The sequence below is a fragment of the Chiloscyllium plagiosum genome, unplaced genomic scaffold (assembly GCF_037043375.1).
Source record: "Chiloscyllium plagiosum isolate Xiang-an unplaced genomic scaffold, Cpla_swu_hap1 HiC_scaffold_27, whole genome shotgun sequence".
Classification (NCBI taxonomy): Eukaryota; Metazoa; Chordata; class Chondrichthyes; order Orectolobiformes; family Hemiscylliidae; genus Chiloscyllium; species Chiloscyllium plagiosum.
In genome coordinates this window covers 93,198,744-93,224,274 of record NW_028270165.1, presented here as the reverse complement: position 1 = coordinate 93,224,274, position 25,531 = coordinate 93,198,744, and the positions used below count along the sequence as shown (strand labels likewise).

Here is a 25,531-nt window from a genome sequence, read left to right as displayed (position 1 = left end):
TGAGAGATATTCATTAATACCTCTCCAATCTCCACAGGGCCCACACTCAACTTCCCACTTCTATTTTTGACATACCCTATTCCTACCCTAATCATCCTTTTATTCCTCACATTCCTATAGAAAGCTTTAGGGTTCTCCTTTATTCTATTTGTTAAAGACTGCTCATGTCCTCTCTTTGCTCTTAACTGTCTCTTTAAATCCTTCCTAGCTGATCTGTAACTCTCCATCGCCTCATCTGAACCATCTTGCCTCATCAACACATAAGCCTCCTCCTTCTTTGTAACAAGAGATGCAATTTCTGTTGTAAACCACGGTTCCCTTACCTTATCACTTCCTTCCTGCCTGACAGGTGGTCGGGACATATAAAAGTATGGGGAATTGGCGATATACAAAATTAAGCATATGTCAATGGAAAACATCCTGTGTCAGAAGGGCTAGTAGCTGAAGGGCTACTGAGGGTGCACTTCGTAACTAACTTATGGCCAGACGTCCAGAAGAATATTCAAAAGCGAGAGGAATCGTTGTGGGAAGCTCAAAGTGTCTGTGAGACACGGTATCTCTGTGTGTGTGTGTGTGTGTGTGTGTGTGTGTGTGTGTGAGAGAGAGAGAGAGAGAGAGCGAGCGAGCGAGCTGTACGGCAACTAGAAAGTTTAATCCTTTGTGATTTGGTTTGAATGCACATTTGTTTGGTGATTGAATGTTTGTGCTTTGTTCCCTGGAGCTTGAGATCCGGGACTGTTTTGAATCTGATTTCTACTATGGAAATTTTAACATGATTTCTTTTCAGGTTAAGGATTTTACAGTTTACAAAATAAAATGTTAACTCCTGTTCTTTTTACAGGTCATGACTGCCTTACTATCAGTTTCTAACTAACCTCTTTTATCCTTACATAAAAGTGATTTATGGAGAACAGTTGAAGTCTCAAAAAGCATATAGTTGGTCAGATTAATTGGACGAGTAAGGTGTCTAGTCAGGACCCTGAAGGGGGTGTGGAAGAAGGTGACACCGGACCTCGTTAAGATTAATTAAATTAGCAACAATGGGGGGCACGGGGAGTTGCCTGGGTAACGATCGATCTGTAAATAACGTTAAAGGGGAATATATTTCACCCGACAGTCCTTTGGGGAGAATGTTGGGAAATTGGGAACACAATTCCCGGACACGGGGGAAAGATAAGACGACAATGGTAAACTATTGTTGTTTTGTCTGGACTAGAGAAAGTATTGAGGCGCCTGGTATTTTTTGGCCCAAATATGGGTCCGATGAGGATTGGCTGTGTCAAGATCTTAATATATATGTCAATCGAAAAGAAGCGTACAGTCAAAAAGAGTCCGATTATGCGGCTTGTTGGATAGGGAGCGCGGGAATAAAATTATGTCCTATGAATAGCGAGGAATCAGGGAAAGAACAGAAAAAGAATGAACAAGGGAAGCCACAATGGGATCCCTTAATGTGTTTGCCGCCCCCATATACTACTCCCCGGAATGAGCCTACAGCTCCCGAAGTAGAACCGAGTCCAGACACCGAAATGGGAACGGACTCTGAACGAAAAGATGCAGATTCTGGGGGAGGGGCCCAGAGTCACTCGAGCCACCACACGTAAAGGAGGGGCAGAGATAATGGAAAATGTAAAATTATGTCCCTTACGAGAGGTTCCGATTGGGGAAGGTACAATCGGAGATGTAAACGCTCCCTTAACTAGCAGTGAAGTTAGGGTCTTTACAAAGGAAATGAAAAGTTTAATACAGGATCCGGTTGCACTAGCCGAACAATTAGAGCAATTCCTAGGGCCTAATTTATATACCTGGGGAGAACTGATGGCAATTTTAGGAACGTTATTTTCAGGGGAAGAACGAGGTATGATTAGGAGAGCGGCTTTATAGGAATGGGAAAAGAGGCACCCAGTTGGGGAAGAAGGGGCCCCAGCAGAACAGAAATTCCCAAATGTTGACGCTCATTGGGAAAATAATGACAGAGAAGATAGGGAGTCAATGCGGGATCTATGAGAAATGGGAGTATTAGGAATTAAAGAGGCGGCACGGTGGCACAGTGGTTAGCACTGCTGCCTCACAGCGCCAGAGACCCGGGTTCAATTCCCGCCTGAGGCGACTGACTGTGTGGAGTTTGTACATTCTCCCCGTGTCTGCGTGGGTTTCCTCCGGGTGCTCCGGTTTCCTCCCACAGTCCAAAGATGTGCAGGTCAGGTGAATTGGCCATGCTAAATTGCCCGTAGTGTTAGGTAAGGGGTAGATGTAGGGGTATGGGTGGGTTGCACTTCGGTGGGGCGGTGTGGACTTGTTGGGCCGAAGGGCCTGTTCCACACTGTAAGTAATCTAATCTAAAGATCATAAAACTTTGTTAAGGCCTTTGAAGTACGACAAGAGAAGGATGAAACCACTTCTGCATTTCTAAAAAGGCTCAAGGAGGCCACAAGGAAGTGTTTGGGAATGGATCCCGATAATCAGACAGCACAGGGACTCTTAAAGGTCCAGTTTGTAACTAAATCATGGGTGGACATACAAAAGAAATTACAGAAATTAGATGGATGGAGTGAAAGACAGATGGAAGAGCTGTTACGTGAGGCACAGAAAGTGTTTGTGAAAAGGGAAGACGAGAAGCAGAAAGCCAAAATGATGGTGGAGGCAGTAGAAGAAATAACAAAAAGGAGACTGGGATCAAGGGATAACAGGAAGGGTAGGGGAGGACACAAAAGACAAGGGTCAGATACCCGGGAAAGGAGGCAACAAACCAGAGATAACCACTCTTTGTTCTACCCCTCAGCTTCCACCCTAGCTCCCTGAAAGCCTGCCTTACATCACTATCCCGCTTTTTGGGGTTGGGACTGCTGCCTCACAGCGCCAGAACCCTGGGTTCAATTCCCCCCCCCCCCCACCCACCACGTCTGCGCGGATATCCTCCCACAGTCCAAAGACGTGCGGTTGAGGGTGAATTGGCCAAGCAAAATTGCCCCGTAGTGTTAGGTGACGGGGAATGGGGCTGGGTGTTTTGCTCTTCAGTGGGTCGGTGTGGACTTGTTGGGCCGAAGGGCCTGTTTCCACACTGTAGGGAATCTGATCTAAAGTTCTGGAATTTATATATTGATGAACTGAAATCTGCAACCCCTTCTAAAAGATGAAGGACTCAGCAGCGGTCCAGATTTGTTCCAAATATTGCATCGGTTGCATGACACTGTGATGTTTTGCTATTAATTCTGTGTCTTATGATCCTTCAGCACAGCTACCCGCAGAAGGAGCAGCGCTGCAGAAGCTAGTGCTTCCAAATACACCTGGGTGGGCGGGGTTTACACAGAGGGGCGGGGTTACAATCTGCGTTCGGAAGGGGCGAGGCTTGCATATCTCCTTGTCCGAGGAGGGGGCGGGACCAGGACCAGGACACGTGGCCACCCCGAAGCCGGAACTGTGCCCGCAGTCAATTTCCTCCGCTGGAGCCTCGGCTGCAGCAACTAAGGTAAAGCTTTATCAATATACCCTTTCACAGAGTTTGTATTTAATCACCAGTAATGGCTACTCAATATCATCAGAAAGTCCCAAAATGCAATTCATTTCAATCCATAACAGATAAACACGAAGAGTTAATTTTCTACGGGATTCAACAGCCTCAGCACTAAAATGGTCTCACAAGGGAACGGCTGTGAATGTTATCACTTGGGGGTCCTGTTCACACAGATTCACCGATGCTGAGGCAAACTGCCTTACAGCATCCTGTTATCACTTGGTGAGCCCAGGTGTCCCTATCTTTAAGTTCTCTCCTCTTTCTGAGGCTTCCTGTCTGTTTATTTTCTAGTGCATTAAATGTATTTAATAATTCAGCATTACATTTTAGTCTGAATGTTTAAAGACAAGTTTTAAGGCTGTAGACTTTATCACCCAGATGCCCACACCCTCATTCCTCCCTTTGATTGCACCACGATCACTGAAAGAGAAGGCTAGTCCAAACGAATGCCCTTCAAGGTGGTCCAGCCATCAACATCCTGTAGAGCGGCACCACCATCTTCGCAGCTCATCTGGTCATATTTATCATCGCCATCGACACGTGGGGGTGAGCTATCGGATCGCAAAAGGAGCATCTTCTGGGGCAAATCTATATCAATAAGGGACCTCATAAGCCAAGCAATTAAATACCTAACAATACCAGTACTGACAAACAGCCATAGCTAAATTGATAAGCCAATTGTACCATCAGCCTGATCTGCAGTTTCCCCAACTGGTCCCTTCAGTCATTCTGTCAAGGAATGCCTGGATCTCTTCATGTATCTTAGTTAATATTGCCAGTCAGATCGGGAATGCCCATAGTGCATTTATCTTGGACAATGGTGCAGACCTCACCCTCCTGGGGGAGTATATAGTCTAAGGCATACCGATTCTGCACAGAGTAAAAGACACAGGTCTGATAATCCCAGTTTACTCTGTTTCAGAGCCTCTTTCGTCTTATTTCCTCGAAAGGTCAGGCCGTCAAAGAGGGAATTGCGATTCTGTTGACTTGTCACCCCTGCCGATCCTTCCAACCTCAGGGGACTCTGGATTCCCCAGCCTATCGGGTGTCCTGTATTGTCACCCAGTCCCTTGGGATCCTTCCAGTTGGAGCAAGGTTGGCTGAGACCGACCGCTGCATCCTTCTCAGATGGAGGTTCCATCGACTTGTCCACTGGCCAGGACAAGGTACTGTTGTGGGAACAAGGGCTCCGATAGTGACCTTATGAGGGACATCTTTGCATTCAGGACAAGGAAATTGGTAGCTTTACCTTAGCTGAAGAAATAATAGTCTGGTTTGGTGTATATTAGGGAGAGTTTGTCAAAATCGGTTACTGAAATGTTACAGCAGGGGGTCTGGACAGCTCGACAGGAGTAAAGGGTCAACGTTTTGCAAGAGGAGTTGCTTGAGCTCTGTAAAAAATGGGCCAAGTGACTCGAGCACTCGCACTGTATGGGAGACAATGGTCCTCAGAATGCTGTTCCCATTGGGCTCTCCCTTAGCTCTATTGTACATGGTCTTGGTGACAGTATCAGTTTCTGAAAAGAGAAAACGGGGTTGATCATTTTTATCCTCACTTGGCTTGCGTCTGCAGGAAAAATCAAAAAAGCATGGTAACGACATGGTAACTCTCACTGATTTCTACTGTCCAGATGGACCATCTGGTCTTTCTGATGTAAGAGTCCATTGCAATAATCAATCTTCATCACGTTCCACACGTCAAAGGCATCTGGTCCGGTGCACTGGACAACATCATCTCAGCATGGGTGGTGGATAATCTCTGATCATTCCTGGTTGCATCCATACTTAGTGGCTTTCCCCATCAGGATGTTGTACGTGATCAGAAAGGTGAGGAGATAGGCGATCCCCCACAAGTCCCTCCTCTTGGTTCAAGTATCTGTAATAAGATTAACATTAGAACAACAGCAAGATTCAAAAACCCAACTCGACAAGGTCCACTCCTTTTGTTGGGATTCCAGGATTCTCTCCTCCTCTTCCCCCCTTTTGATTGGTGCGGTCAATCAATTGACAATGGTGCAGTTGGACCCAAGCTGAGTGCCCAGTGACTTTGACCGCCATAGGGGTGGGAAGTAAAACCTGGAAGGGGCCATCCCAACGAGGTTGGAGACCTTTGCCAGTCTAGTTCTTGACGAGCACCAATGAACCAGGCTCTACCCGTGACAAGGCTGAAAGGGACGGAACATCACTGTAGGCCGCACGCTCCTGGGAGTGAAAGGCACGCATAACACTAGTTAGTGCAAGAACATAACCAATCATTGCTTTGGTCATTTGGTGGAAGTGGACTCAGAAGGGAGTCGAATCGTTCCAAGGGGTACGGAGGCAGTGATCAGAGAGACTGTCAGCTGGAGACAGTCGTGTCTTGCTCGCAGACATGGATCGCATCTGGAATAAGGCCACAGGGATTAGCATAACCAGGAGAGGCCAGACTCTGTCATCAATTTGGCAAGTTTAGTCTTGAGTCTGGTTAAAACATTGAATAAGGCTGGCCGCCTGAGGATGATAAGCACCATGCAGTTGCTGACAAGTACAAAGCTGGGAACACAGTTCTCCGTTAATATTACCTACAAAGTGTGGTCCATTGTCCGAGCTAATGCACGCAGGTATACTGAAGCAGGGAATTATTTCCTTAAACAAAATCTACACCACAGTCTCAGCAATAGCGTTAGGAGGAGGGTAGGCTTCAATCCACTTACAAAAGACAACAATAAGCAAAACATATTTATAGCAACTCAACTGATTTCTCCAACTCAATGAAGTCCAGTTGAAGTGTCTCCAAGGGACCCTCCAGCAAGGAAGTTCTCGTAGAGATACTTGAACTAAGAGGTGGGGGATCGCCTACCCACTGACCTATTTAATCACGTACAACATCCTGATCGGGAAAGCCACTGACTGAGTATCGATGCGATCTGGAACGATCTGAGATTATCCTGATGTCATCTGGTGCACCAGACCAGACGCTTTCAACGTGGAGTCGGTTGAGCGATGGCGTGAGCTGCCAGAGGAAGTGGTAGGTGCTGGTACGATAACTGGCCAGGACAAGGTACTGTTGTGGGAACAAGGGCTCCGATAGTGACCTTATGAGGGACATCTTTGCCATCAAGGACAAGGAAATTGGTAGTTTTACCTTAGCTGAAGAAATAATAGTCTGGTTTGGTGTATATTAGGGAGAGTTTGTCAATCGGTTACTGAAATGTAACAGCAGGGGGTCTGGTCAGGTCTACATAAGTAAAGGGTCGACGTTTTGCAAGAGGAGTTGCTTGAGCTCTGTAAAAAATGGGCCAAGTGACTTGAGCACTCGCACTGTATGGGAGACAATGGTCCTCAGAATGCTGTTCCCATTGGGCTCTCCCTTAGCTCTATTGTACATGGTCTTGGTGACAGTATCATATTCTGAAAAGAGAAAAGGCCTATAAATGCGAAAGGGAAGGGTTCCGTTCCAGGTCCATGTGCCGCATAAGGTCTGCTGTACCCCAGCCAGTGTTTCACCAGCTGTTTGTATACACAGACCGGAGATATTGGAAAGTGATATTTCTCTTCGCAGGGTCGGCAGTAGAAATTCTGATGAATAGATTGGAATCGGGGACTGGGGACGGGGCAAGTAAGTCATGTCCTGATAGAGAGGAATAACATACTACTGCCTCTGGGGTGAAGAGCGTTCTGTGGGCCTGTATAAATAAGTTGTTTCTGGATTGAGGAGTTTCCCCTACCAGGATGTTGCCAGGACTGGAAGGGGTTGAGTTATAAGGAGGGGCTGGGACTTTATTCACTGGAGCACAGGAGGTTGGGAGGTGACATGATTGAGATTGATAAAATCATGAGGAGTGGAGGTAAGGTGAATAGCAAAGGGCTCTTCCTTAGCGTAGGGTCGCTCAAGACTAGGGGGCATATTTCTTTAAAGTGACAGGAGAGAGATTTAAAAGGAACCCGAGGGGCAACGTCTTGACAGAGGACGGTTTACACGTGGAATGAACTTGCTGAGGATGTGGTCAATGCAGGTACGTTTACAAAGTCTAAACGACATTTGGATGGGTACATGAATAGAAAGGTTGAGAGGGATATGGGCCAAACGCAGGTAAGTGGGACTAGTTTAGTTTGGGAACCCTGGACGCCATGGATGAGTTGGACCAAAGGGTCTATTTTTGTGCTGTCTACCTCTCTGAACCAGAAGTGATCTTATTGAAACCAGAAGAATTCCGAAAGGGGCTTGACAGGATTGATGCAGATAAAATGCTCCTTTGTGGTGGGAGTCATAGAATCCCAACAATGTGGAAACAGGCCATTCAGCCCATCTATTCCACACTGGCCCTCTGAAGAGCATCCCACACATACCCACCCCCTTACTCTGTATTTCCCATGGCCAATCCACCCTAAGTTTCACATCCCTGGTCACTATGGGTAATTTAGCACAGCCTATCCACCCTAACCTCTACACCCTAATCTGTAAATTACCTTCTCAAAAATGTAATTTAAATGTAGAGTTTTTCTCTAAGAAAAATGTTAGTCTGACTCAACATTCAGGCGCAGACAGAATTCACACTTATTGTTAGAAAAGCTCTGCATTTGAATGACATTCTTGAGAAGGTAACAAAAAACAAGTTCTGGGATTAACAAACCAAAGAGCAGAAACCTATTCTAAAAGATGAAGGATTTCATGTAAAATTGTTTGATGTGTCACATTTCCATGACGCTCGACTCCTTTGGATATAAATTGTGATCATGATCTCATTCTCCACAACCACCTGATGAAGGAGCAGCGCTCCAAAAGCTAGTGCTTCCAAACAAACCTGTTGGATTATAACCTGGTGTTGTGTGATGTTTAACTTTGTCCGTGGGAAACACATGAGTTGTGGGGCTGTAACAGTTCTTATTTTGTGATCTATTCCAAGTGCAATTTCTCCTCTGTGCAGGCACGGGTAAACAGTTTGTTTTTGTGCTTTGTGCGAGATCAGGCTAGCAGCTTTTAAATCCTTATGTGAAGCAACAGAAGTAAACTGTTGATCAGCAATTATATTCTGAGAGTGGTACTTCCAGCTCTGGTAATCCTGTTGCATCAACAGAGAGAGGGTGAGGATGTCACATCTAAAGAGCAGACAGAAAAGTTATTTCGCTTGTTGAGTCGGTTCCTCACTCAGATGAGACTGGATACTGCTTTTAATGGATCATAATTAAATGCTACAATGGAACACCTTAAATTCAAGGAATTTTGAAAGTGCAAACGAACAGTAACTTTGAACAGAGATATTCTTCCATTTCTAACCTTGGTTGAGCCATGTGAAGCCTTTTTACTGATAGCTCCACAATCATGTTCCTGCTGGATTTTTTTCAAGACAAAATTTCTGGTGGGAGAAATTCTGCACCCTGGGAAGGCGGGGAAATGAGAAAAAAAGCTGTTAAAAGCATTTGAACTGTGGGCCCACGAGCTCTGGTGGGAGCAGTGCATTTGCCAAAAACATTTCGGAGGAATTCTGTGTAACTGTTGGACTGAAAATAGTTTCCCCACTGAATGTTAAACAGGTATTGAGAACGTTGCGCATTAGAGTGTGTTCCTGAGGACCAAAGGAGGATTGAATTTGCCAACGTGAACCACACTTTGCAGAGAGAGGAAATTTCTCCGGATGGAATAGGTTGATGGAAGTCAACAATGGTCAGATTATTTCATGAAAATAACAGCTGGTATGGGGATCCCAGAAGAGGGGCATCTGTAATGAGCACACAGAAACAAACCCTTCAGTCCAGGCCAACCAGATATCCTAAATTAATCTAGTGACTCATTTGCCAACATTTGGCCCATATCCCTCTGAATTCTTCCCATTCATGTCCCCATCCAGATGCATTTTTTCCTTCGGAGAATACTTGGGTGAGAGCCAAGATATGCAATATCTCAATGTATAATAATGAAGCAGCTCATTTATTCTGAAATCATTTCAATTAGTTGGTCAATTGCCAAATAATAGCTGCATAACTGTTGTCAATATTGATATTCAGGAAAGCTATTTTGTTTAGTATATTTCCTTTGTAAAGATCTTATCCAAATTATAAAATGAATGTATTTTCATATGAAATAAAATTTGCAGTGTTTTATTAAATGGTTGAAAGTAACTTTGCACTTAATTGCTCCGTTTGGGATTAAACATTGTGACTTAGATAAAAGTGATCTTTCATAATTTATGGGGAGTCTATTAACAAACGAATGTTGCCATTTGCTCTCAAGTTCGCTCAGATTCAATTTGAAATTCTTGAATGAGTTGAATAAGGGGTAAAAAGTAAATATTTATTGCCCTTTTCTGAAATTCTCTGCACTGCCATTGTATTTGGTTCAACAAAATATGTATCTCTCTTCATAACTTTGATATCACCACAAATCCTAGGAACCCCATCCAGAACAAACATATAAATACAAAGTAGGAGACAACAGCTTCGCTTCACTTGGAGGTCACCACTGAGCCAGGTAATGAAACGTCTAGATATCAAACCTACAGCTCAGCGAGCAAACCTGCACCCTAAACATTCTACTTTGCTGAAAGACTGCACAATCTGCAGGCAGTCAATACATGTAATATATTGTCAATTCCACTTTGAAAATAGATAATGGGCCCACTACTTTTTGGATGTGAGCATAAGTGGTATAGTAAGTAAGTTTGCTGATGACACCAAAATTGGAGGTGTAGTGGACAGCGAAGGAGGTTACCTCAGATTACAATGGGATCTTGATCAGATGGCCCAATGGACTGAGAAGTGGCAAATGGAGTTTAATTTATATAAATGTGAGGTGCTGCATTTTGGGAAAGCAAATCTTAGCAGGACTTATACACTTAATGGTAAGGTTCTAGGGGGTGTTGCTGAACAAAGAGACCTTGGAGTGCAAGTTCATAGCTCCTTGAAAGTGGAGTCGCAGGTTGATAGGATAGTGAAGATGGTGTTTTGTATGCTTTCCTTTATTTGGTCAGAATATTGTGTACAGGAGTTGGGAGGTCATATTACTGCTGTACAGTTGGAATATTGCGTGCAATTCTGGTTTCCTTCCTATCAGAAAGGAATTTGTGAAACTTAAGGGTTCAGAAAAGATTTACAAGGAAGTTGCCAAGACTGGAAGATTTGAGCTATAGGGAGAGACAGACAGGCTGGGGCTGTTTTCTCTGGAGCGTCAGAGGCTGAGGGGTGACCTTATAGAAGGTTATGAAATCATGAGGGGCATGGATAGGATAGATAGACAAAGTCTTTTCCCTGAGGTGGGAGAGTCCAGAAATAGAGGGCATAGGTTTACAGTGAGAGGGGAAAGATATGAAAGAGACCTAAGAGGCAACCTTTTCATTTAGAGGGTGGTACGTGTATGGAATGAGCTGCCAGAGGAAGTGGTGGAGGCTGGTACAATTACAACACTTAAAAAGCAACTGGAGGGATATGGGCCCCATGCTGGCAGGCGGGACGAGATTGGGTTGGGATATCATGCATAGGGATGTGCAGGTTAGGTGCATTAGTCACGGGTAAATGTTGAGCAATAGGGGCAGGGGAATTGCGTGGGTGGGTTACCCTTCGGAGGATTAGTGTGTTGTCTTTGGGCCGAGTGGCCTGCTCCCACACTGTTTGGAGTCTCTGAAGGGGAAGGGATTTTTGTAAACTGTGCAAGGCAATGCAGGCGTAGTGCGGGGGGCTGCTGTTGGCCTTGCCCCACCCCTTGCTCCTCCCCCTGTTGTTGAGCTGTCTAACAAACATCTACTCTTTCTCTGCCTTTTTGCTGGGGGCAACTGAAGCTGTAACAATGTTGGGACACAATAAAAAGGTTACCTGAACATTCTGCCAGACTCATACTCTCATTGAAAGCTTAGAGCTCCAAGCGGTTTTTGTTTTAAAGCTGCTCATTTCTTGCAGCCTCCTGCATTAAGTTTCCAATGTTGTATATCAGATGGAGCAGTGACTGAGTAGCTGGTTTCGTTAGAAGTTTACATTTTTCGGGAGTGCAGGCACTGCATTGTTTCAGCGGCAGTTTACTGACAGCACTGGGAAGTGTGGGCTGTGTTCATTAGAAAGGAGGTGGAGGTGCTGCTGTTGGACTAGGTGGGACACGGTTTAAAAATCACAACACCAGGTTATAGTCCAACAGGTTTATTTGGAAGCACTAGCTTTCGGAGCGCTGCTCCTTCATCGGGTAGCTGTGGAGCAGGATCATAAGACACAGAGTTAAGAGCAAAAGGTCACAGTGTCATGCAACTGATATGATATATTGACAAATGTAGATTGCTGTTAAGTCTTTCATCTTTTAGAATGGGTTGCAGGTTTTATTTCACTAATGTGTACATCACAGTACTACTATTAAGTCATATTCTCAAGATCACTTAAGGTTTTTTTTGGAAACTGGTGACATCTCAGCCCAGACAATGCATGAAAGGTGTGTCAGTATCCCAATCTTAAATCAGACTGGTACTATTTCCAAACTAGGAATTTATAAAATATTACATGGATTGACTACCTGCATGTTGAGCGCTTTTTGTGCAAAAGTTGAATATATCTGTAAATATAATTCTGCAAATGCACCCCATCGTTATGCGTGTGTGTGTGTGTGCGCGCTCGCGTGAGAGTATGTGTGCACATGCTTTGTAAAGGGAGTGTGATGGAGGAGAAGCCTGTAAGAGGGTGTGTGTACATCTGAGAGAGAGCGTGTTATGAGAGAGGTATAGATAAAAGTGAGGGATTGCATTTTCCTAAAATAAGGACAGGACTTGTACAGAGGGATATGGGGTGGGCGTTCAGGTACATACTTCATTGAAAGTTGCATCACTGGTCGGAAGGGTGCTTCAGAAGGCATTCAGCACACTTACCTTATTTGTTCACACCACTGAATACAGGAGTTGGGACATCATTTAGAAGTTGTACAGGATGTTGGTGAAGCTACTTGTAGAGTACTCTGAACGTTTCTGGTGGCCCTGTAATAGGAAGAATACTATTATAGAGGGTTCAGTAAAGATTTACCAGGATATTACCAAGACTGGAGGGTTTGAGTTATAAGGAGAGGCTGAGAATCTCTTCATTGGAGCACAGGAGGTTGAGGGGTGACGTCATTGAGATTGATATAATCATGAGGGATCTAGGTAACATGAACATCAAAAATAGCGAGGAGCCTGCACGGTGATGTCAAGTGACTGGGGGGGGGGGGTAGAAATTGTGGCAGTGGGACACTTTAAATCCATCAGGAACAGCATCTCCATACAGCATATTGTGCATGTCAGGTGAGATGCCAGAAGACTAGAGGTTGGCTAACATGGTACTACTGTTTAAGAAGGGTGGTAAGGACAAGCCAGGGAACTATAGACCAGTGAGGCTGACGTCAGTGGTGGGCACATTGTTGGAGGGAATCCTGAGGGAGAGGATGTACATGTATTTGAAAAGACAAGGACTGATTAGGGATAGTCAACATGGTTGTGTGTGGGAAATCATGTCTCACAAACATGATTGAGTTTTTTGAGGAAGTAACAAAGAGGATTGAGGAAGGCAGAGCAGTAATGTGATCTATATGGATTTCAGGAAGGCGTTTGACAAGGTTCCCCATGGGAAACTGATTAGCAAGGTTAGATCTCAAGGAATACAGAGAGAACTAGCCATTTGGATACAGAACTTGCTCAAAGGTAGAAGACAGAGGGTGGTGGTGGAGGGTTGTTTTTCAGACTGGAGGCCTGTGACCAGTGGAGTGCCACAAGGATCGGTGCTCGGTCCTCTACTTTTTGTCACTTATATAAATGAGCATAAGAGGTACAGTTCGAGGGAGAGGCTGAACAGGCTGGGGCTGTTTTCCCTGGAGTGTCAGAGGCTGAGGGGTGACCTTATAAAGATTTAAAAAATTATGAGGGGAATAGACAAGATAAATAGACAAAGTTTTTTCCCTTGGGTTGGGGAGTCCAGAACTAGAGGGCATAGATTTCGGGTGAGGGGGGAAAGATGTAAAAGAGACCTACGGGGCAATTTTTTCATACAGAGCGTAGTACGTGTATGCAATGAGCTGCCAGAGGGAGTGGTGGAGGCTGGTACGAATGCAACATTTAAGAGACATTTGAATGGGAAAGGTTTGGAAGGATGTGGGCCAGGTGTTGAGGAGCAGGACTAGATTGGGTTGGGATATCTGGTCGGCATGGACGGGTTGGACCGAAGGGTCTGTTTCCATGCTGTACACTTCTGATTCTATGCTGGTTCAGCAAAAGCCGCGCATGCTCTGTCTGCAGAAACAGTGCAAACCCTTCTTCAAATGGACCAATGAGAAGCCAGACAAGGAGCCTGGTCCTCTTGCCAATCAGAGCTCCCCAATTGTCTGAATGCGGAAGATGGACCATCAGGTTCTTATGCTGCTGCTCCTCTCCAAATGAAGATCGAGCTTCACCTCAGACTGCAACTTCCTTCCTCTCTCTGCCATCTGTGAGTACGGCACTGTCTTTACCATTTCATTTTTTCATTCTGGGGTTAAATTGTTGACTTGCAGCAACTGAAAAGAAAGCGAGTGAATCTAGGGAAGGGACAGAGTCGGGAAATGTTGGTCCAGGTCTGTGTCTCAATTGGCAAACGCACGGCAAATGCAGTCCCACAGTGTGAAGTTATAGCCTCGGTTATGAAAAAATAACTGCTGAAAGGAGGTACGTTGTTTAAATGGTGACATATTGGGATGTGGAGAAAGTGAGGACTGCAGATCCTGGAGATGAGAGTCGAAAAGTGTGGCACTGGAAAAGCACAGGAGGTCAGACAGCATCCGAGGAGCAAGAGAATCGACGTTTCAGGCACGAGCCCTTCCTCAGGAATGATGTGTGGATGTAAAACGTGGCCTCAGCGTCCTTCCACACCAGTCACTGCCAGTTGTCAGACGGATGCAGCAAGCAATCAGCAAGGCAAGAGGAATATTAGCAAGAGGAATTGATTTCAGAAGTCGGGATGTCTTCCTGCAGTTAGGGGGTCATTGAATATATTCAAGGCTGAGTTCATCTGATTTTAGAACAACCATGAAGTGGATGTTTATGGGGGAAGGCAAGTAAAATGGTTTCAAGACCAGTACAGAACAGTTACAGAGTCATACAGCACAGAAACAGACCCTTCAGCCCAACTAGTCCATGCTGACTATATTCACAAACTAAACTAGTCCCACCTGCCTGTCTTTGGCCAATATCCCCCTGAACCTTTCCTGTTCATGTACTTATCCAAATGTCTTTTAAACATTGTTACTCAACCTGCATCCACCATTTCCTCTGGACATTCATTCCACTCAAATCACTGTTTAAAAAAAAAGGTGCTCCTCATGTGTTTTTTAAATCTTTCTCCTCTCACCTTAATTTACTCCCTAATCGTGAAACGACACATGCTGTTCACCTTATCTTTGCCCCTCATGGTTTTGTAAACCTCTATAAAGAGAACAAAGAACCTTACAGCACAGCAACAGGCCCTTCAGCCCTCCAAGGCTATGCTGATCGAGATCCTCTATCTAAACCTGCCGCCTATTTTCAAAGGATCTGTATCCCTCTGCTCCTTGCCCATTCATGTATCTGTCTAGATACATCTTAAATGACACTATCGATCCCAACCCTACTGCCTCCGCTGGCGATGCATTCGATGCACCCACCACCCTCAGTGTAAAGAACTTTCCATGTATATCTCCCTCAAACCTTTCCCCTCTCACTTTGAACTCGTGACCCTGATTAATTAAGTCTTCCCCTCTGGGAAAATAATTCTTCCTATCCACCCCCAGTCTACACCGCTCATGGTTTTTCGGCCTCAATCAGGACCCCCACCCCCTTATTTCCAATGAAAATAATCCTAATCTACTCAACCTCTCCTCATCGCTCGCGCTCTCCATAACAGGCAACATCCTGGTGAACCTCCTCTGCACCCTCTACAAACATATCCACATCCTTTTGGAAATCTGGCATCCCGGAATTGTACTCAGTATTCCAAATGCGGCCGAACCAAAATCTTATATAACTTTAACATGACCGCGCGTTGTATGCTGCCTTGACCACTCGACTGACAGTCCCCTTCACTATCTGATATTCCATCAATCTGAATGCCCATCTGCAAACTTGCTAATGAGGCAACCGATACCTTCACCTTTCAACCTCCTGTGCTCCAGTGAAAAAAGTCCCAGCCTACCCACCAATAGGTGTGAATTCTGTCTGGGTCCCAATGTCGAGTCAGCCTGACATTTTTGATAGAAAAGCTCTGCATTTAAATTACGTTCTTGAGAAAGTTACTGAAAACAGGTTCTGGGATTAACATACCAAAGAACAGAACTCCATTCTAAAAGATGGAAGATTCAATCTAAATTGTTTCATGTATCACATCTCCATGAACTGGACTCTGTTGGCTATAAATAGTCTAATCATGATCTTAATCTCCACAACCACCTGAAGCAGCAGCAGCAGCACTTCAGAGCGCCAGAGATCCAGGTTCAATTCCCACCTCGGGCTACTGTCAGTTTGGAGTTGTACATTCTCCCAGTGTCTGCGTGGGTTTCCTCCCACAGTCCAAAGATGTGCAGGTTAGGTGAAGTGGCCACGCTAATTTGCCTGTAGTGTTAGGTGAAGGGGTAAATGTTGGGGAATGGGTCCGGGTGGGTTGCTCTTCGAAGGGTTGGTTTGGGCTGAAGGGCTTGTTTCCACACTAAGTAATAAAATCTAAAATAAATCTAATCACTCCGAAAGCTAGGGCTTCTAAACAAACCACGTTATGGCAGCAGTGGGAGGTGTGGATTATATTCACTAAAAACAGTTAAGCAGTTAGATAACACGTTCGAGTGGGAAGTGTGTATAACATGATCGCACAACTCCTATACTCAATGCTATGAGCAATGAAGGAAAGCAAACCAAACGCTGCCTTCACTACTCTGTCCACCTGAGACTCCAGCACTCCAAGGTCTCTGTATTCTGCAACACTCCCCTTAACTGTGTCAGTCCTGCCTGGATTGCTTGACCAAAATGCAAACCTCTGATTTCTCTAAATTAAACTCCAACTGACACTCCTCGGCTCATCAACCGATCCCATAAATTCTAACTTATAGTGAACTCTTTCCTCTCTTATTCCTTGGAAGCTGAAAATCTCCATCCCACAATCACTACCTCCATTTTCACTAGTTGGACTGAAGGGGCTGTTTCGGTGCTGCATTGCTCTGTAACTCGGTCCTATATTAGTCTTAAAACCATTTTCTTGCCTTCCCCATAAACATTCACATAAAAATCAGATGAACTCAGCCTTGAATATATTCAATGACCCCCTAACTGCAGGAAGACATCCCCACTTCTGAACTTAATTCCTCTTGCTAATACACCACTTGCCTTGCTCATTGCCTGCTGCACCTGTCTTACAACTGGCACAGAAGGACACTGATGCGCCTCTGAACATCCACGCATCATTCCTGATGAAGGGCTCGTGCCCAAAACTTCGACTGTCCTACTGATCGGATGCTGCTTGACCTGCTGTACTTTGCCAATTGTGGTCTTCTCTACATCGGGGAAACCAAGCGTAAACTTGGGGAACGGTTTGCTGAGCATCACAGCCGGGTCCGCAGAGGCTGAGCGGACTTCCCAGTCTCCACCCATTTTAATGCCCCTTCCCACTCCCCTTCTGACATGACTAGCTTTGGCTTCCTCCATTACCACAACAAACCAAACCACAATTTGGAGGAACAAAACCTCATCTTCTGTCTGAGCAGTCAACAGCCCGGAGGACACAACATTGAGTTCTCCAATTTCAAATAATCTCCCATCCCATCCCCCAACTCACTTCCCAGCCCCTTCCACTCTTCCCTGCCAACGAGATTCCTTCCTCCCATTCACCAACCAGGTCGTACCAGGTTATGGGGATAAGGCAGGAACAGGATACTGATTGAGAATGATCAGCCATTATCACAATGAATGGTGGTGCTGGCTCGATGGGCAGAATAGCCTACTCCTGCACCTATTGTCTATTGTACCTTCTACCTGTCTCCACGTTTCCCCACTTCAGTACCCTGCCCCCAGCACACCCTTGTTCCACAGCTCTCCCTATAACTACCCCCAGTCCTGAACAAGGGTTACACCAGATCCCTCGACTTCTCCACCTCCTGATACTGCCTGGCTTACTGCGATCTTCCAGTCTCCTGCCTGTCTATTTTGCCAATTGAGAACAAAGGCCTGGACTAAATTTTCCAGAGTCTGTCCCCTCGCTGGATTCACTCCCATTCCTTTCAGTTGCTCCAAGTCAACAACTGAACCTCAGAATGAAACATAAATGGAAATGGGGGTGAGATAAGAGAGGGCCGTACTCTCAGATGTTGGACAGAGGAAAGACGTTGCAGTCTGAAGTGAAGCTCAATCTTCATTCAGAGAGAACAGGAGCAGGAGCTTCAGAACCTCATGGTCCAACTTCCACATTCACCAATAGGGGAGCTCCGAATGGCAGGAGGAGAAGTCTCCCTCCGGTCCTCCAGTGCTCCTTATTTGTCCATCAAACGGCACGGTGGCACAGTGGTTAGCACTGCTGCCTCACAGCGCCTGAGACCCGGGTTCAATTCCCGCCTCAGGCGACTGACTGTGTGGAGTTTGCACGTTCTCCCCGTGTCTGCGTGGGTTTCCTCCGGGTGCTCCGGTTTCCTCCCACAGTCCAAAGATGTGCAGGTCAGGTGAATTGGCCATGCTAAATTGCCCGAAGTGTTAGGTAAGGAGTAAATGTAGGGGTATGGGTGGTTGTGCTTCGGCGGGTCGGAGTGGATTTGTTGGGCCGAAGGGCCTGTTTCCACACTGTAATGTAATCTAATCTAAAAACGTAGGTCTCGCCCCTTTTCTGCCGACAGCGAGGAACACGCCCAATATTTTGGTGACACCAGCAAACGTGTGCCCTGCTTGTTGACACTGAGGAGTGTACACAATATGCACTGTAGCAATGCTGGTGTTATTGACAGATTTTAAGTATCCAAATTCCTATGGGAGAACAAAAAGGGCACAGCCATAATTTTTTTCCCCCATGTGGCTCGATATTTGATTGCTTTTGCATTTGTCTGGCTGCTCAATGTTTAAGTCTTTTCCTCAGTGTTGGGGTGAGATTCACAACTAGAGGGCATAGGTTTAGGGTGAGACCACAAAGGTAACTGAGGGGCAACGTTTCCATGCAGAGGGTGGTGCATCTATGGGATGAGCTGCCAGAGGAAGTAGTGGAAGCCAGTATAATTACAGCATTTAAAACACATCTGGCTGGGTATCTGAATAGGAAGGGTTTAGAGGGATATGAGTCAAGTACTGGCAAAGGGGACTAGATTAATTTAGGATATCTGGTTGGCATGGACAGGTTGGACCGAATGGGTCTATTTCCGTGCTGTACATCTCTATGACTCTAAATAATAAAAAGTCTACTTTTCCAAATAACAAACTATATCCATGTTAACAAGGCTTAGTGCACCACATGCTTTACTAACCATTCTCAACAGGTCCTGTCCCTTCAATGACTGAGGAACATGTACATGCTGGTGCATAATCTCCTTCACTAGTATTTACACACTACCCTCAGCAATTGCACAAGTAACAGCAAAGGGCAAACAGCACAAGGATTAAACACACAGTGAGGGGCAAACAGCACAAGGATTAAACACACAGTGAGGGGCAAACAGCACAAGGATTAAACACACAGTGAGGGGCAAACAGCACAAGGATTAAACACACAGTGAGGGGCAAACAGCACAAGGATTAAACACACAGTGAGGGGTAAACAGCACAAGGATTAAACACACAGTGAGGGGTAAACAGCACAAGGATTAAACACACAGTGAGGGGCAAACAGCACAAGGATTAAACACACAGTGAGGGGGCAAACAGCACAAGGATTAAACACACAGTGAGGGGTAAACGGCACAAGGATTAAACACACAGTGAGGGGCAAACAGCACAAGGATTAAACACACAGTGAGGGGCAAACAGCACAAGGATTAAACACACAGTGAGGGGTAAACAGCACAAGGATTAAACACACAGTGAGGGGCAAACAGCACAAGGATTAAACACACAGTGAGGGGCAAACAGCACAAGGATTAAACACACAGTGAGGGGCAAACAGCACAAGGATTAAACACACAGTGAGGGGCAAACAGCACAAGGATTAAACACACAGTGAGGGGCAAACAGCACAAGGATTAAACACACAGTGAGGGGCAAACAGCACAAGGATTAAACACACAGTGAGGGGTAAACAGCACAAGGATTAAACACACAGTGAGGGGCAAACAGCACAAGGATTAAACACACAGTGAGGGGGCAAACAGCACAAGGATTAAACACACAGTGAGGGGTAAACGGCACAAGGATTAAACACACAGTGAGGGGCAAACAGCACAAGGATTAAACACACAGTGAGGGGGCAAACAGCACAAGGATTAAACACACAGTGAGGGGGAAACAGCACAAGGATTAATCACACAGTGAGGGGCAAACAGCACAAGGATTAATCACACAGTGAGGGGCAAACAGCACAAGGATTAAACACAGTGAGGGGTAAACAGCACAAGGATTAAACACACAGTGAGGGGGAAACAGCACAAGGATTAAACACACAGTGAGGGGCAAACAGCACAAGGATTAAACACACAGTGAGGGGCAAACAGCACAAGGATTAAACACAGTGAGGGGTAAACAGCACAAGGATTAAACACACAGTGAGGGGCAAACAGCACAAGGATTAAACACACAGTGAGGGGCAAACAGCACAAGCGCCAGTAAAAGCCGATGGAAAGTGAGTGTAAAATGTCACTATGACAGGACAGGCCCCACATTCCTTCCCCTCCGTCCCCCCCACAACCTGCCTCACCTTTCACGTCCCGGGCCCAGTACCTTCCAGGTGGCCCCATAGTTGACACAGGGGCCGCCCCACGACCAGTAGAACTCCACCACCCCGGCGGCCGACGAGTTCCCAAGCAGGCCCTTAACCCCATCCGCCTCCAGAATGCTCACCGGCTCCTGGCTGCTGTACAGCCGGCCGGTGTGGCCGTGACACAGCAGCTGCGCCAGGAAGGCGGCGGCGGCCAGTGACGGGTGTCTGCCCCGGGCCGCGCGGCGCCATTTTCCTAACGGCCGCCCTCCCGCCGCTTCCTCGCTCGAGCGACTTCTCCTCCCAACCGCCTTCGCCCCCGCGTGACGTCTGCACGGGGGGTGGGCGGGGCCGGGCCGGGGGATGGGCGGGGCCTGGGTAGCCTCACCGTCACCAAGCAACAGCCACCTCGCGCTACAACTGCTCATTCACAAAAACAAACTCTCCTGTCTCGCTCTGCAGCTGCAGGGGGGACACTGCCACGTTTCCAGGAGCCCTGTCTACATTGGGAAAGCTCACGGCTCAATTTAAACAGATATTCCCACATCTAACGGAACGGCGTCATATCGAAAGGGGGCAATCTGCATTTCAAAGGGACGTGGACATTTTAACGGGTATTTCAGCAAATAAAGAGGTTTAAATGGACGAGATTACATTTCAAAAGGGATGTGGGCACATTCAAAGGGATATCTTCATATGTAAAGTGACGCAGTTATATCTAAATGAACCTACATTTCGAAGAGACGTTGCCCTATTTATAAGTAGAGACAATAGGTGTGAATTCTGTCTGTGTCCCAATGTTGAGTCAGACTGACATTTTTCTTAGAAAAGCTCTGCATTTAAATTACATTCTTGAGAAGGTAATTTATAGATTCGGGTGTAGGTTAGGGAGGATTGACCGTGCTAAGTTACCCATAGTGACCAGGGATGTACAGGTTAGGGTGGATTGGCCATGGGAAATAGGAGGTAAAAACAATGACTGCAGATGCTGGAAACCAGATTCTGGATCAGTGGTGCTGGAAGAGCACAGCAATTCAGGCAGCATCCGAGGACAGGCAAAATCGACGTTTCGGGCAAAAGCCCTTCATCAGGAATAAAGGCAGAGAGCCTGAAGCGTGGAGAGATAAGCTGGAGGAGGGTGGGGGTGGGGAGAGAGTAGCATAGAGTACAATAGGTCAGTGGGGAAGGAGATGAAGGTGATAGGTCAGGGAGGAGAGGGTGGAGTGGATAGGTGGAAAAGGAGCTGCGCAGGTCGGACAAGTCCGGACAAGTCAGGGTTGCTGGAGGTTAGAAGCTCGGATGAGGTGGGGGAAGGGGAAATGAGGAAACTGTTGAAATCCACATTGATGCCCTGGGGTTGAAGTGTTCCGAGGCGGAAGATGAGGCGTTCTTCCTCCAGGCGTCTGGTGGTGAGGGAGCGGCGGTTGAGGAGGCCCAGCACCTCCATATCCTCGGCAGAGTGGGAGGGGGAGTTGAAATGTTGGGCCACGGGCGATTTGGTTGATTGGTGCGGGTGTCTCGGAGATGTTCCCTAAAGCGCTCTGCTAGGAGGCGCCCAGTCTCCCCAGTGTAGAGGAGACCGCATCGGGAGCAACGGATACAATAGATGATATTGGTGAATGTGCAGGTAAAACTTTGATGGATGTGGAAGGCTCCTTTAGGGCCTTGGATGGAGGTGAGGGAGGAGGTGTGGGCACAGGTTTTACAGTTCCTGCGGTGGCAGGGGAAAGTGCCAGGATGGGAGGGTGGGTCGTAGGGGGGCGTGGACCTGACCAGGTAGTCACGGAGGGAACGGTCTTTGCGGAAGGCGGAGAGGGGTGGGGAGGGAAATATATCCCTGGTGGTGGGGTCTGTTTGGAGGTGGCGGAAATGTCGGCAGATGATTTGGTTTATGCGAAGGTTGGTAGGGTGGAAGGTGAGCACCAGGGGTGTTCTGTCCTTGTTGCGGTTGGATGGGTTGGGTCTGAGGGCGGAGGTGCGGGATGTGGATGAGATGCGTTCGAGGGCATCTTTAACCACGTGGGAAGGGAAATTGCGGTCTCTAAAGAAGGAGGCCATCTGGTGTGTTCTATGGTGGAACCGCTCCTCCTGGGAGCAGATACGGCGGAGGCGGAGGAATTGGGAATACGGGATGGCATTTTTGCAAGAGGTAGGGTGGGAAGAGGTGTAATCTAGGTAGCTGTGGGAGTCGGTGGGTTTGTAGAAAATGTCAGTGTCAAGTCAGTCGTCACTGATGGAGAGGGAGAGGTCCAGGAAGGGGAGGGAGGTGTCAGAGATGGTCCAGGTAAATTTAAGGTCAGGGTGGAATGTGTTGGTGAAGTTGATGAATTGCTCAACCTCCTCGCGGGAGCACGATGTGGCGCCAATGCAGTCATCAATGTAGCGGAGGAAGAGGTGGGGAGTGGTGCCGGTGTAATTACGGAAGATCAACTGCTCTACGTAGCCAACCAAGAGACAGGCATAGCTGGGGCCCATACGTGTGCCCATGGCTACCCCTTTGGTCTGGAGGAAGTGGGAGGATTCAAAGGAGAAATTGTTAAGGGTGAGGACCAGTTCGGCCAAACGAATGAGTGTGTCGGTGGAGGGGTACTGTTGGGAACGTCTGGAGAGGAAAAAACGGAAGGCTTGGAGGCCCTGGTCATGGCGGATGGAGGTGTAGAGGGATTGAATATCCATGGTGAAGATGAGGCATTGGGGGCCGGGGAAACGGAAGTCTTGGAGGAGGTGGAGGGCGTGGGTGGTGTCTCGAACGTATGTGGGGAGTTCCTGGACTAGGGGGGATAGGACAGTGTCGAGGTAGGTAGAGATGAGTTCAGTGGGGCAGGAGCATGCTGAGACAATGGGTCGGCCAGGGTGGTCAGGCTTGTGGATCTTGGGAAGGAGGTAGAACCGGGCAGTGCGGGTTCCCGGACTATGAGGTTGGAAGCTGTGGGTGGGAGATCTCCTGAGGTGATGAGGTTCTGTATGGTCTGGGAGATGATGGTTTGGTGATGTGGGGTGGCGTCATGGTCAAGGGGGCGGTAGGAAGAGGTGTCCTCGAGTTGGCGTTTGGCTTCAGCGATGTAGAGGTCAGTGCGCCAGACTACCACTGCGCCCCCTTTGTCCGCTGGCTTGATGGTGAGGTCAGGATTGGAGCAGAGGGATTGGAGGGCTGCGCGTTGTGAGGGTGAGAGGTTGGAGTGGGGGAGGGGGGTCGACAGGTTGAGGCGGTTAATGTCCCGGCGGCAGTTGAAAATGAAGAGGTCGAGGGCAGGTAATAGGCCAGCGCGGGGTGTCCAGGTGGATGCAGTGTGTTGGAGGTGGGCGAAGGGGTCCTCGGAAGGTGGGCGGGAGTCCTGATTGTGAAAGTAAGCTCGGAGGCGGAGGCGACGGAAGAATTGTTCGATGTCACGGCGTGTATTAAATTCTTTTTAAAATCTCTTTCTCCTGTCACCATCAAAATTTGCTCCCTAATCTTGAAACCCCAACGCTAGGGGAAGGACACCCGTCGTTCACCTCATCTCTCCCCTCATGATTTTGTAAACCTTGATAAGGTCACATCTCCACCTCCTATGCGCCAGTGAAACAGTCCCAGCCCATCCACCTAGATGCAGGTAGATCCATATCCAGTCATGATTGGTTCAATGCTGGTCCCAATTCTCTCTCACGGTATCCAGGACAGCAAGAGACCACAAGACATAGGAGCAGAAATTAGGCCACCAGGTCTGCTCATTCCATTCTATCGTGGCTGATAAGTTTCTCAGTTATATTCTTCCGCTATAAGCAAAGTGAAAATGGAGGGAGTGAGTGTGGGATGGAGATTTTCAGCTTCCAGGGAATAAGAGAGGAAAGAGTTCACTATAAATTAGAATTTATGGGATCGGTTGATGAGCCGAGGAGTGTCAGTTGGAGTTTAATTTAGAGAAATCAGAGGTTTGCATTTTGGTCAAGCAATCCAGGCAGGACTGACACAGTTAGGGGAGTATTGCAGAATAAAGAGACCTTGGAGTGCTGGAGTCTCAGGTGGACAGAGTAGTGAAGGCGGCGTTTGGTTTGCTTTCCTTCATTGCTCATAGCATTGAGTATCGGAGTTGTGCGATCATGTTATACACACTTCCCACTCGAACGTGTTATCTGACTGCTTAACTGTTTTTAGTGAATATAATCCACACCTCCCACTGCTGTCATAACATGGTTTGTTTGGAAGCCCTAGCTTTCGGAGTGATTAGATTTATTTTAGATTTTATTACTTAGTGTGGAAACAAGCCCTTCAGCCCAAACCAACCCTTCGAAGAGCAACCCACCCAGACCCATTCCCCAACATTTACCCCTTCACCTAACACTACAGGCAAATTAGCGTGGCCACTTCACCTAACCTGCACATCTTTGGACTGTGGGAGGAAACCCACGCAGACATGGGGAGAATGTGCAAACTCCAAACTGACAGTTGCCCGAGGTGGGAATTGAACCTGGATCTCTGGCGCTCTGAAGTGCTGCTGCTGCTTCAGGTGGTTGTGGAGAATAAGATCATGATTAGACTATTTATAACCAACGGAGTCCAGTTCATGGAGATGTGATACATTAAACAATTTAAATTAAATCTTCCATCTTTTAGAATGGAGTTCTGTTCTTTGGTATGTTAATCCCAGAACCTGTTTTCAGTAACTTTCTCAAGAACGTAATTTAAATGCAGAGCTTTTCTATCAAAAATGTCAGGCTGACTCGACATTGGGACCCAGACAGAATTCACACCTATTGGTGGGTAGGCTGGGACTTTTTTCACTGGAGCACAGGAGGTTGAAAGGTGAAGGTATCGGGTGCCTCATTAGCAAGTTTGCAGATGGGCATTCAGATTGATGGAATATCAGATAGTGAAGGGGACTGTCAGACAATACAGCAGAATATAGATCGGAGAGTTGGGAAGAGAAATGGCAGATGGAGTTCAATCCAGACAAATGCGAGGTGATGCATTTTGAAAGATGCAATTCAAGAGCGAGCTATACAGTAAATGGAAAGGTCCTGGGGGAAATTGATGTACAGAGAGATCTGGGTGTTCAGGTCTATTGTTCTCTGAAGGTGACAATGCCTGTCAGTAGAGTGGTCAAGGCAGCATACAACACGCGTTCCATCATCGGACGGATTGAGTAAAAGAGCTGGCAGGTCATGTTAAAGTTATATAAGATTTTGGTTTGGCGCATTTGGAATACTGCGTACAATTCCGGTCGCCAGATTTCCAAAAGGATG

At 46.8% G+C, this 25,531-nt stretch overlaps 3 protein-coding genes across 3 annotated transcripts in view; 1 reads left to right on the top strand and 2 right to left on the bottom strand.

The window, feature by feature from the left end:
* The window catches only part of LOC148145053 (uncharacterized), a 258,116-nt gene extending 237,691 nt beyond the window's left edge, over positions 1-20,425 (bottom strand). The window contains exon 1 of the mRNA XM_087975595.1: positions 20,309-20,425. The gene's annotated coding sequence lies outside the window, so the exon portion shown is untranslated. The remainder of the gene's footprint in view (positions 1-20,308) is intronic.
* LOC148145052 (uncharacterized) overlaps positions 1-20,439 on the bottom strand; it is a 158,418-nt gene extending 137,979 nt beyond the window's left edge. The window contains exon 1 of the mRNA XM_087975629.1: positions 20,309-20,439. The gene's annotated coding sequence lies outside the window, so the exon portion shown is untranslated. The remainder of the gene's footprint in view (positions 1-20,308) is intronic.
* LOC148145051 (uncharacterized) overlaps positions 1-25,531 on the top strand; it is a 234,563-nt gene that overhangs the window by 172,809 nt on the left and 36,223 nt on the right.